Source organism: Symphalangus syndactylus, chromosome 4, assembly GCF_028878055.3.
Source record: "Symphalangus syndactylus isolate Jambi chromosome 4, NHGRI_mSymSyn1-v2.1_pri, whole genome shotgun sequence".
In the NCBI taxonomy this organism is placed as follows: domain Eukaryota; kingdom Metazoa; phylum Chordata; class Mammalia; order Primates; family Hylobatidae; genus Symphalangus; species Symphalangus syndactylus.
This window is the reverse complement of record NC_072426.2, coordinates 113,752,248-113,764,689: the sequence shown is the minus strand read 5'-3', so window position 1 is coordinate 113,764,689 and position 12,442 is coordinate 113,752,248.

The window sequence follows — 12,442 nt, the reverse complement described above, 5'->3', positions numbered from 1 at the left end:
CCACTCATATATTCTAATATATTAATAGAGAGAAACTGAACTCAGGCCCTATCCCCATGTTAGAGACTGATTGTGCCCTCTCAAATTTAATGTTGAGGTTCTTCCTAATCCCCAATGTGATGGCATTAGGAAATGGAGCCTTTGGGAGATAATTAGGTAATGAAGGTGTATCATCTCACTCTCTGGGGTGCCCTTATAAAAAGGAGACTCCTGAGAGCTCTTAGCTCTCTTTTTAGCTATCAACACAGAAAAGGGCCTTCACCAGAACCTGACCATACTAGCACCCTGATCTGCTACTTCCTGCCTCCAGGTCTGTGAGAAATAAATTTCTGTTGTTTATAAGCCACCAAGTCTATGATATTTTTGTTACAGCAGCCCAAGCTGACTCACACCCCCAAGAAAGCTGTCTCTACTGGCTATCAGGCAACACAATCATCTTCTAGGTATGACATTCTTACCCACAAAGTTTTTCTGCAACTTCTCCGTTTCCATCTTTGGCCATGTCAGGGAGTAAATAGATGCTCTCCCTCCCTAAACAACAGGACTTAACAGCAATCAAATCAAAGATTGGGCCTCAGAATTAATTGTACCAGGCCTACCCAGCAGAGAGCAGGAGCCCTTGAGACCATGGTTCAGCTGGGGAGACAGCCCTGGACAGAGCAGAGGGCACCTTTGCCGAAGTAGGTCCTCCAGCCCTGGCTGCCTCAGTCTTTCCACCAAGCCCTGGAAAAGAGGCTTTTCTGGTGTGATCTAGCTCCCACAGAGGGTGAGAGAAGAGTTCACATGCACAAAAGATGGTCTTTCCTCTTGAAGTTAAGTGTGCTACAGAGATGGGACAGATGGCCACATCTTAATCAGAAACTAGACTTCAAGATCATTGAGGGTAGTGTTAAATCAAGTTTAACCTAAAGCTAAACGTTTCTCTGTACGTCGTGAACTATAGCCTACATGGAAATGTAAACAAACTGTAGTCTACCGTTGTGCCAATCACCAAGTTTTGATCAATCAAACGTGGCCAAATGTTTAAATCATGTTCAAATAAGGCAAATGCTGAGCTATAACCAATCCAGCTGTTTCTGGACCTCGCTTTCATTTTCTGTAAGTCACTTTCCCTTTTCTGTCCGTAAATATTCTTCCACCATGTGGCTGTGCTGAAGTCTCAGAGCCTATTGTGGCTCAGGAGGCTGCCTGATTTGCAAATTGTTCATTGTTCAATTAAACTCTTCTAATTTTAGTGCAGCTGAAGTTTTTCTTTTAACAGAAGATACAAGCAATATACTGAAATGCTCTGACCACCACATAAGCATTTAAATACGCGGCTAAAAGAAAACGGAGGCAAACTGAGAGCAAGTGAAATACCCTTTCTTTGGGTTCTGATTTCCTTGACTCAGGGACCAACTTTTGGGAACTACAACCATTATGATTACGCTGAGCTTAGCTCCAAAAACCTATCAGAGCTAAACCTCCTTTTTAAAACAACTGTTTTATAATGGCCTTTTAATATCCTCGATAAAATTAATATGCATAACTCATCCTCACACATTTCAAAAAGAAATCAGGCCGGGCGCGGTGGCTCACGCCTGTAATCCCAGCACTTTGGGAGGCCGAGACGGGCTGATCACGAGGTCAGGAGATCGAGACCATCCTGGCTGAACCCTGGGGGGCGGAGCCTGCAGTGAGCCGAGATCGCGCCACTGCACTCCAGCCTGGGTGAAAGAGCGAAACTCCTTCTCAAAAAAAAAAAAAAAAAAAAAAAGAAATCAACACAATGCCCTGATATAAAAGAGACACAACATTATTTATAATAAAATCATGTGCATTTCAATATATATATATTCATGCCCAGGCATAGCTACACTAGAAGTCACAATCAAGTCATGAAGCCTCATGATGCGTAGAGGCCCTAGAAGCATAATAGTTACAAATGCAGCTCCGACAGTTCATTGTTTTCGTCATCAGTGAGGTGATTTTCTGAAATGGGGAACCACTCCCGACAGCACTCTAAACGAAGCAGAGTATAATCTTCTTGATTGGTATGATCATTCAAAATTCAGTGTATGTGAAAACAATGCAAAAAAACTCATGAAATTTTTTAAAACTGAGTTAGATTCTAAGTTCCAATAATATTAGGTTTTTCACCTATCAGGACGTGTACATCCCAGATGAGAACACTCAAAAGTCATGTGGGATACAGGATGAATTGTTTTTGTTGGCCTCCACCCACTAAATGATCATAGTATCCCTATCCTTGTAACAACCAAAAGAAGTCCCTGCCAATGTCCAAAATGACCTCAAGGGCATCAAAACCATTCTCTCAAGTGTTTCTCAGCTAGTCTTTTTGAATGTATTCTAACTGCTAGGAACTTAAGACTGCTAGGAACTAAGAGCTTTATATGTATGAAGGTCCAGGTACAATTATTATTTCCCTGTCACACGTAAGGAAACCAAGGCACAAAGAGGCAAAGTAACTTCCTAAGGTCACATAACAAGGTTGCAGGTTGGGGTAGGAGGCAAAAATAAGCAGTCCAGAACCCACATTAACCACCACTTCCTTCCAGTCATGGTGGCAGGCACCTGTAATTCCAGCAAGTCAGGAGGCTGAGAAGGGATGATCACTGGAGCTGGAAGTTCGAGACCAGCCGGAGCAACATGGTGAGACTCCCATCTCTAAAAAACATGTTTTAAAAATTAGCTGGGCATGGTGGTGCATGCCTATAGCCCCAGCTACTCAGGAGGCTGAGGCAGGAGAATTGCCTGAACCCAGGAGTTCGAGGCTGCAGTGAACAGTGATTATACCACTGCACTCCAGCCTGGGCAATAGCAAGAGACCCTGTCTCTTAAAAAACAAAACAAGGCCGGGTGCGGTGGCTCACACTTGTAATCCCAGCACTTTGGGAGGCCGAGGCGGGCGGATCACGAGGTCAGGAGATCAAGACCATGGGGAAACCCCGTCTCTACTAAAAATACAAAAAATTAGCCAGGTGTGGTGGCAGGCGCCTGTAGTCCCAGCTACTTGGAGAGGCTGAGGCAGGAGAATGGCGTGAACCCGGGAGGCGGAGCTTGCAGTGAGCTGAGATCGCGCCACTGCACTCCAGCCTGGGCAACAGAGCAAGACTCCGTCTCAAAAATAAATAAATAAATAAATAAATAATAAAAAACAAAACAATTACCACTCCCTTGCTTTGTTTGCCTCTTTATTTGTGAGACTTTTCAACCTGTTTCCTACTGATAGGTCTAGGTTCTGACAACATGAAAAAGACCTCCAGACAATCACAGAAGACTCTATTGACTTATTCTGTCCTGTTTCTCTTTCTAAGCATGAAAATCCAGCAACACCATTTCCACGGCCTCCTGAAAGTGTCCTCGGAGCTTGGTTCTTAGCTCACCTCTGTGACCCTTCCCAAGTTTGCCTTTCATCCATGGGTTGCTGACCTATTTCACCCATTCGGGTGATATGATAACTAAGCCAAGTAAAGGGGGCATAATTTACTGCCTGCCCCTGCTTTTTCCAATTATCCCATTTGAGCCTCGCTAATCTTTTCCTCGCCTCTCTCACCTCTCCTCACCTCACCGAGCTCTTCCATTTGCTCTGTCAGACCACTGGGTATAGTGATGATAACCTGCTTTCACTCCCGGTGTCATCTCAAACAAAGGCCTGCTTCACCAAATGGGGTGTTTCAGCAGCGAGCAGCTCAACTCTCACCCACAGCTGCTCTCCACACGGCTCAGGGAGAGTCTCTGAGCACAGATCTGGAATGCAGAGTCCCCAGCCTCATGCTCACCCTTCTTTTAGCTGTACATCAGCAAATTCTAGTTGGCTTACATGTGCAAGTTGGTTGGAGCCTCTGTAATACTGATTGTCCTAAATTGCTCTGTGGAAGACAAGGTCTCATGCTCCTCGCAGGAACATCATTGTCAAGCAAGTAAACATAAGTCACAAGGTCTTTGAAAATTTGCTAGGTACTCTGGCCATGAGCTCCACTAGGCTCCCCTCCAAGGATGACATCCAGCTGTATGAGATAGTTTAAAGAGATGCAAATGCACCCAAACAGGATTATGCACAGGATTTTAATTTGCCTGTGCCTAAACAGTTACTCTAAGAAAATTTTCAAATCAACACTTCGGTGTTATTCTCTGATATGGTTTGGCTCTGTGTCCCCACCCAAATCTCATCTGGAGTTGTGATCCTCAGTGTTGGAGGAGGTGCCTGGCAGGAGGTGATTGCATCATGGGGTGGTTTCTAATGGCTTAGCACTGTCTCCCTCGGGCTGTTTCCTGATAGAAGTCTCAAAAGATCTGGTTGTTTGAAATTCTGAAGCACCTCCCCCTTCACTCTCTCTCTCTCTCTCTCTCCTGCTGCCATGTAGGAGGTTCTTGCTTCCCCTTCACCCCTCCGCCATAATTGTAAGTTTCCTGAGGCCTCCCCAGCCATGCCTCCTGTACAGCATGTGGAACTGTGAGTCAATTAAACCACTTTTTTTTATAAATTAGCCAGTCTCAGGTAGTTCTTTATAGCAGTGTGAGAACTGACTAATATGTTCTCTCATAGCTATTTGTTCTCCCACCTCGCTTTCCTCTGCTCCTATTCAAGGAGCCACTATCATTGAGCCCAACACTCTATAGCGGAAACGAGAGAAGATATAGAAGGACAAGCAAAGAGAGAAAGCACAGCACAAAAGGACTGTAGGGCAGTGTTTTGGAGATTATAGTTTTAATCCAATGTGCCAAAGATAGGACATCTTCAACATGGAGTCCTTCAAAGCCCTGAGAGCAAGCCTGGCCTTATAAAGAACACATTTCACCTCAATCAAGTCACAATCAGAATCCACAATGTTTCTCCTCAATCTTCAGCAAACAGAGGTGCCCATAAACAGAGACCTTGTTCTCTTTCTCCTTTTTCCTTTCTTCCATCTGTAGCTCCTTCCATTTTTTTTTCCTGAATAAAACAAACACAGAGGCACTAGTCTAGTACAAAAAGCCTTTCTTTCATAGGTCTAGTGGAGACCCTGGTCAAACTACATGGAAATATTCAAAGCCCATCACCCAAGAAAAGGCACGGAAACAATGAAAATGTATTTTATCAGTTACATCAGGAAATGGAATGTTTTAATTCATCTTTCAAACACTAAATTCAACCTCTCAGTGATTAAATTGAGGTCTAATAAGAAAAGATGGCATATCTGAGTCACCTGTCTTGTGTTTTAATTCTCCTTCTCCTGCCTGCTGCACTCTTTTGACAATAGAATCCAGTCCTGCTTCATATGACACCAGTGTCCCTTGCCTTTCCCTCCTTCCAAGCCCTGGTCACACATTCTCTAACTCCTTGCTCGTCATCTTCACCAGATACCCTTCAACACCTCCAGCCCGAACTCACCTCCCCTTTGCACAACACTCCTCACTCCTTATCCCTCCGTAACTTCAGCCCCCTTTCCCATTCCTGGCTGGAAGCAACCCCATGGTATATTTGCTTATATTCTACTTTGTAACCAGTACATGATGCATCTCAGCACTAGACTGTAAGCTCCTTAAGAGTAGAATCTGTGTTGGGTTCATTTTTGTATTCATCACATCATTTAGCAAGTGCCGTGCACATTGGAGTACTCACTAAATATTTCATGAATGCAGAGGGCGCTCAGCCTTTTCTGTTGGTGGCAGGGAAATCAAAGGGACCCAAATGAATGGGGGAAGGCCTGGAGCACTATTGTGGCAAAGTCTGGGGTATGGGAAGGGAGCAACATCCTCTGCAAATGCCTTACAGAGCGCTGGTCATTCCAAATGTTCAGTCAGACATAGTTGACTGACTGACCAATGCTCATTGCTCTTGGAGAGCTGTTGGAGTGGTAGGGTGATGGCATTTTCTTTTCATTAGCCCTAAAGGCACAGATTCAGGAGCCAGAGCAAGGGGGCACGTTACATACTCTTTCTGCCTAGTGCCACGGACAACAAACCCCAAGTCTCTGCTCCTGCTGGACTGCCACAAACATATATAATGTCTACAAACTTTGGATGAAATGTATTAGGTCATCACCATCATTATCACAGTTTTTCACTTTCCCACTAAACTATGAGCTTCCTAAGAATGAGGATCAATCTACCTTAGTACCTAACTCATTCATCTTGATAGCTATGATGCCTGGCACATTGGTGCTCAATGAATATGTGTTGAACATCGAGTTCAACTTAACATAGAGAGCTCTTAATATACATGAGGCTAAAACTATGTATGTAAGGAAATGCAATTATTAAGAAAAACTATTAATCAGCTGTTTTTTAATGTTCATGGCAAACGGTCCTGGAATGAATATGCTTAAACTAAAATTAAAAAAAAAATAAATCAGAACAATTTCTTTTCTCTCTCACAGTATATTTTACAGACCACCTGCATCAGAATCACCTGGGATATATTACACATAAATAGAATATATATGTTTCAGATTCATGTGTCCCCACTCCAGAAGGAGTGAATGTTATTCTTTGGAGTGGGCCTGGAAGCCTACATTTTAAACATACACTGTAGGAGTTTAGCAAATTTGAGTACACTAAAATTTCAGGACATTGGTCTGGAGTGACAAGTGAGAGAACTGTAATGGGAAGAGTTGATACAGCCCTGAGACTCAATTGTCCAAAATACCTGAGGAATTTTCTCTCTAGGTTCTTCGAGCATATGACAGATCTTAGTCTCTGATGACTTAGAGCCAGGAAACTAGTCAAAATGACTTCACAAGATTCTTTCCAGATAGGTTAATGTTATGAAAAACACACTCGCCATCATTTCAACACGTGCAACTTCAACATGCACAGGAGCAAACTCTGGAACTGTCATTTCTTTGCTGGTGATGAAAATGGCTTCACTAGTTTGTCTTCCTTTTCAGGTGCTTTCTCTTCTGTTAATTAAGTCCAATATTATCGAATACCTTCTTAGTGCAAGGCTCATGCAAGAGGCTTTGGAAGGAAGTTAGAATATGAATCAACCATCTGTGAGGAGTTCATCACACAGGACATACGATGAGAGGTACGCATATGAAAGTTAGGCAGCAACCCAAAACACTAGGGAAAATGTCATGGGACAGTGTTTGCTGAGTGCTCAAAATTAATTATATAAAAATAATGTCTCAGGGTATTCTGTGGAGAGTGATCATTTCAAGCTGGGAGTGAGATTTGACCCAACCTCAAGGAATGGGGGAGGATTTGGAAAGGCAGAAAGGAAAAGGAAGGGCGTATCCAGGAACTGGAATGCCATGAACAAATTTTAGATGAGGAGAGGTAAACCCATTTGACATGAGTGGAGGTTTAATCAAGAATGGCGGGAAATAGATGAGTAAACTGGAGAGCTGCTTCATGGAGGGTTCTAATGCTATACAATGAGAACGTGGGCATCTTCTTAGAGGGAAATTGGAGGATTACAGGTAAGTAGGTTTTGAGAAAACATTATTTATTTAGCTAGTTAGTTTTTGAAGACATGGTCTCACTCTGTCACCCAGGCTGGAATGCAGTGGTATGATCATAGCTCATTGCAGCCTGGAACTCCCAGGCTCAAGCCATTCTCCTACCTTAGCCTCCTGAGTAACTGGGACTACACTACCATGCCTGGATAACTTTTTTTTCTTTTTAGAGATGGTCTCGAACTTCTGCCTTGACTGCGCTCCCAAAGCACTGAGATTACAGGTGCAAGCCACCATGCCCAGCCGAAAAGTAGTACCTTTACAAGACTAATCCAATGGCAATTGTAGGGTGATTTTTGAAGAGAAAATATGTGCAGTAGATAGACAATTAGAAAGCTACTGCAATGGACCACACACGAGATAAAAAGACTCTCGGGGTTGGAGCACAGTAGGAATGAAGAGCAAGAAAGAAATGCAAGAGATATTATGAAGTGAAGAAAGGACAACAAAACTCAGTGACAAACTGGACATGGGGTTGCAAAAGAGAGAGGAATCAAAGATGGGCATCCTTTTTCATCTTGTAAGTATTGATCACCGCTTAGCCATATCCAACCTTTTGTAGACAAAGGTGTTTCCTCTGTTTCTGAGTCTTGCCCATGCATTTTTCCCTTGACTTATATTAGCTTCAGTAATAGCCCGGTCTGTGCATTTCTAGGCATTTCTGTATTGCATGCTGCTATGAAAGAGATGTCCAATTCCACTTGTTGAGAGCAAACAGAATCTGGCAAAAACCAGGCCATTGTTCAGTGGTAAGTCGTATCTTGGCACATCTGCTTTTTAGTGAAAGTACTCTCGCTCAGATGTAAGTGTGTAGCCAGCAAGAAGCCATTAATGGATGATAGATCAATTGATAGATAGATACATGGTGGGAGAACCATGATAAGGAGAACTGCCAGCACATATGATATGCCATCATTTCAAAAAATGGAACTATAGTTTCTACACTGGATTTGGTTCCTAAGGGAAGAAAATGCAAGCTATTCTTGGGGCTTACTCAACCATTCAGAAAGAGAAGAGAAAGCAGACCCTGAAGCCCTAGAGGAAGATTCACTGTGCTCCAACTCAGACAAAATCTAAAGCGCTTCTTCAGCTTCTACAATGAATGAATCTCTGGTAAATAAGGAACTTTAAGCGGTGAGGTCAGAGGAGAGAGAGATTGGCATGGCATTCACCTCCCATCCCAGAGAGAAGGGCAAGTGCTTTGGTTAAGGATGGCCTGATTATATGGAGTGTGTCTTACCTGGAGAAGGGTAGAAAATGTCTTAAGGTAACCCTCAATCAAAAAAATCCAATGTTTGATGGAGATAGGAATAGAGATGTCTCCTACACATTTGGAAACAGAAGCTGGCCTCAAGGAGAACCAAGGAACACTGCAGAAAGTGGTAGATGAGGTTGTACTTCTGGAAAAGGGGACAAGATGAATCATCCAATTAGATATGGGTAAAATCTGGGGAGAAATAACTACCTAATAAACATCTCATCACAGCCAGAAAATGGGGGTTATTTCCACCCTGGGTCTGGGCCCTCTAGAGCTGTGTGGGCAGAAAGACTCCATGGAGCTCGAGTGCCTGGCGGAGGGTGGAAAGAGCACCTCTGCAGACTGCTTTGGCGACAGTCCACTATGCTGTGCAGGTGTGGCAGGCTGAGAGTGGGAACAGCCGGATGACCTATGTGAGAAACAGCAGTCAGCAGTGGAAAGAAGAGGCAAGAACTGTCTGAGGATCCCACTCGTGCCTGGGATTGGAGTTTCTGCCAGCTTGTCACCAATTCTGCCTGTGCTTGTTCCTTGCCCAAGAGGCAGAGACTGATATGAAGACTCACGGCACTGTAGCCAGAGGTGCAGCGATATCTCTGGTGCATGGATTCCTCCAGCAGTTCTAGGGACCTGGCAGGGCAAAAGCCTGCCACATGGAAACAGGAGGATAGAAACAGTCATGATCATGATGCTGGCTGGCACTTAAAAGTGCTTATTATGCGCCAGGCACTGTGCTGAGCTCTTCACACATTCTAGTGCTTTCAACCTTCACAATGAACTATGAGAGCTATTATTATCCCCAAAGAAGACTGAGGCAGAGACAGGTTAAATAACTGACCTATATTTACACAACCCAGGCTCCTCACCACTGTGAGAGAGCTCAGATGACTCGCCCTCAGTTTGGAGTCTGAAAAAGAAACTCTGAAGAAGAACAGAGACACAGATTGCCAGGCTCTACCCTAGGCCCAAACCTCCCCGCTAAATACTGGCTCTTACAAGCAGATGCCTTGAACAAAGCCTGTGCCCAGCTAAGTGAAAATCTTTCACTTACCTTCCAGAGGTCACCCTGATGCAGACGAAGAGAAAAGATAAATTTGCTCAGCTTCAGATGTAGCCATCGTTCCTATCACAGGCAAGAGCATCTCCGTAGTGATGAAAAGCTCTATAATTTCAAATGTGTTATTGGTTTAAGCACAATTTACACTAGGGATGAAAAAAAGGAAGAGATTTATGAGATGTAAGATAGAAAGAGAAACTCTTGTCCCTTAGTGGCTATTAGAAACATTGCCAACATACCATAAATGTGTGAAAGATGACATGATTATTTTGCATTTCCACTGGGCATTTCATATATTGCAAGAATTTACTGGGGCCAAAGTCCCCAGTAAAGATGGTAGAGTCTGGGGAGGGGGTGTGGAGGAGGCCCTACTGACCAAGCCCCCATCTGGGATGGGTATAGGGCAGGTGGCTTTAGGCAGAGAGAGCACACTCTGTTGCCTAAGGTACAACACCTACCAGCATCCTCTCTATTTCCTGCCTCTAGCCACCTGCTCTGGGGGCAGGTTCGGTGGCCAGGCACTGCCCCATGTTTCCTCAGGCTTTGGTGTCAGATTCTGGGTCTAAGTGTTCCAGTCCATCACAAAATCTGAAACAAGAGAGAGCAGCCAGGACAGGGGAATTGGCAAAGTTCATCTAACTATCCCCAAAAGCCTCATAAACATAAGTATCCAGTGAGTTAGTGCCACCAACCTGGCCCCAAGAGACACAGGATATCTTATCAAAGAGAAAGAGATTGGTGATTAGAAAGTGATTTACCTGAAACCCACTTGAAATTATTCTCACAGCTGGCCAATCTGGACCGGTTATCCCGGCAGGGACATCATCAACATCAACACCTGAAAGCCCGGTCACAGGAAGTTAGTCACAGGGCAGGCTGCTGAGTCAGGGCTGGGATGAAGGTCACACAGAGTCCTGGGGTTAAACCGGGTGATACGTCCGAAGCTCCCCTGACCCAGCAGCCAGTGTCTTGAGCAGGAGGTAAACTCCAGCTCTGACCCCTGGAGAAATGTGATAGCAGGCTTGGGCTTTTAATTAATTTACTTATTTGTAGAAATGGGGTCTCACTATTTTGCCCAGGCCGGTCTCAAACTCCTGGCCTCGAGTGATACTCCTGCCTTGGCCTTCCCATGCTCTAAGATTACAGGTGTGAGCCACCATGCCCAACTTTTGGTTTTGGTGGGACAGGACAACAACTATTGGGAAATTAGGGCTCTAAGATTTGTTCATTTTTTGGTGACATCGGTCATTTCTTGTGGAGCCAAGTACAGGGTATACGTCCCATGGCCTGTAAGAGAGAAGGCAGATGACTGGGTGAGGTTTCACTTTCTGCAAGTCGGATATCTTTCCAATGGACCTACCACTCTCAAACACAAATGTTAAGAGAATTAGCAATAGAACATCTGCAAGTCAACTGAGGTGTCCTAAGGGGAAGTGCTATGGAAATGGTCTCATGAAGCACTTGTGAAGTTAGCGATATGGAGTCCTTAAACAGATGGAAATGAGGACCACATGTCAGAAGTCCTGGATTTCACTATCGTGACTCCTGTATCTGACCAGGAGAGTACTTTAGTGGCTGTACCCTATATTTAAATTTAGGCTGCAAATGGAAAAACAGTTTTTACAACTCTAAATACACTTTCTACTACAGAGAATGGTGACTGAAGCAAAAGTAAAAATAGCTGCTCGCACCACGGTTTGAGAAAATCTAAATCTGAAAATGATCATTTTTATTTGCATGCTACCAAATAAGGACATTGGGGAAGCAATGAGTCACCAGTATGTTAGCATTTACCAGATTCCAACATGATGTGAGGATATTCTTTAAGATGAGATTTGAATATGCTGTAATCTACGTTAAGCTTTACCCTTGAGGTGTAACCCTAAGTTCCTATCTGAAAAATGGGCCGTACTTGGGAGACTCAAGTGGGAGGATCGCTTGAGCCTGGGAGGTGAATTTGCAGTGAGCTGAGATTGTGCCACTGCATTTCAGCCTGGGCAACACAGTGAGACTCTGTCAAAAAAAAAAAAAAAAGCCAAATCACAGCTCTACAGCACAGTTACAGCAGTGCTCCAATTAATGATTTCAATGCCTTCAAACACTCACGCAAATACAAGGGAGTAAGACCTCACATCTGAAGAGTACCTTAGGCTTTTTAAAGTACTTTCACCTACATTATCTCATTTGATCACATTTGATTCTCACAAAATCCTTGAGGCAAGGTGTTTTAAGTGTGTGGTTGCCATATTAGAATATCATTGAACTGTGGATCTTTCTGTGGAGACAGGATGAATCACTACCCTGTAGGAAAAAAAAAAAGGAACAAACAAAGGAAAACTAGGAGGTTTAGAGATCTAAGCTCCCTGTTAACAGGCCCCTGTCACATGGCCCCTGTATAAACCAGTTCTCTTAAAGTGCCAAAACCCAGCAGAAAGCTTTAGAAATTGTTTACAACCCAAGTGTGTTTTCTTCTTTTCTATGCTTTTAGAAGACAGTTTAAAGAGAGTTAGGGAATGCTCTGGCCTTTTGTTTTGAAATTTTCTCTGCTTGTTGTCTGGTTGTCTGCAGACTGTGAGATTGGTCTATTTGCTTTAAACAGACTGAACAACTTTTAAAACAAGCAGGCTGTTATGATGGGTTGACTCATTTTGGATGTGCAAAGATGTTTACTGAGCTTCTCATTTAAAA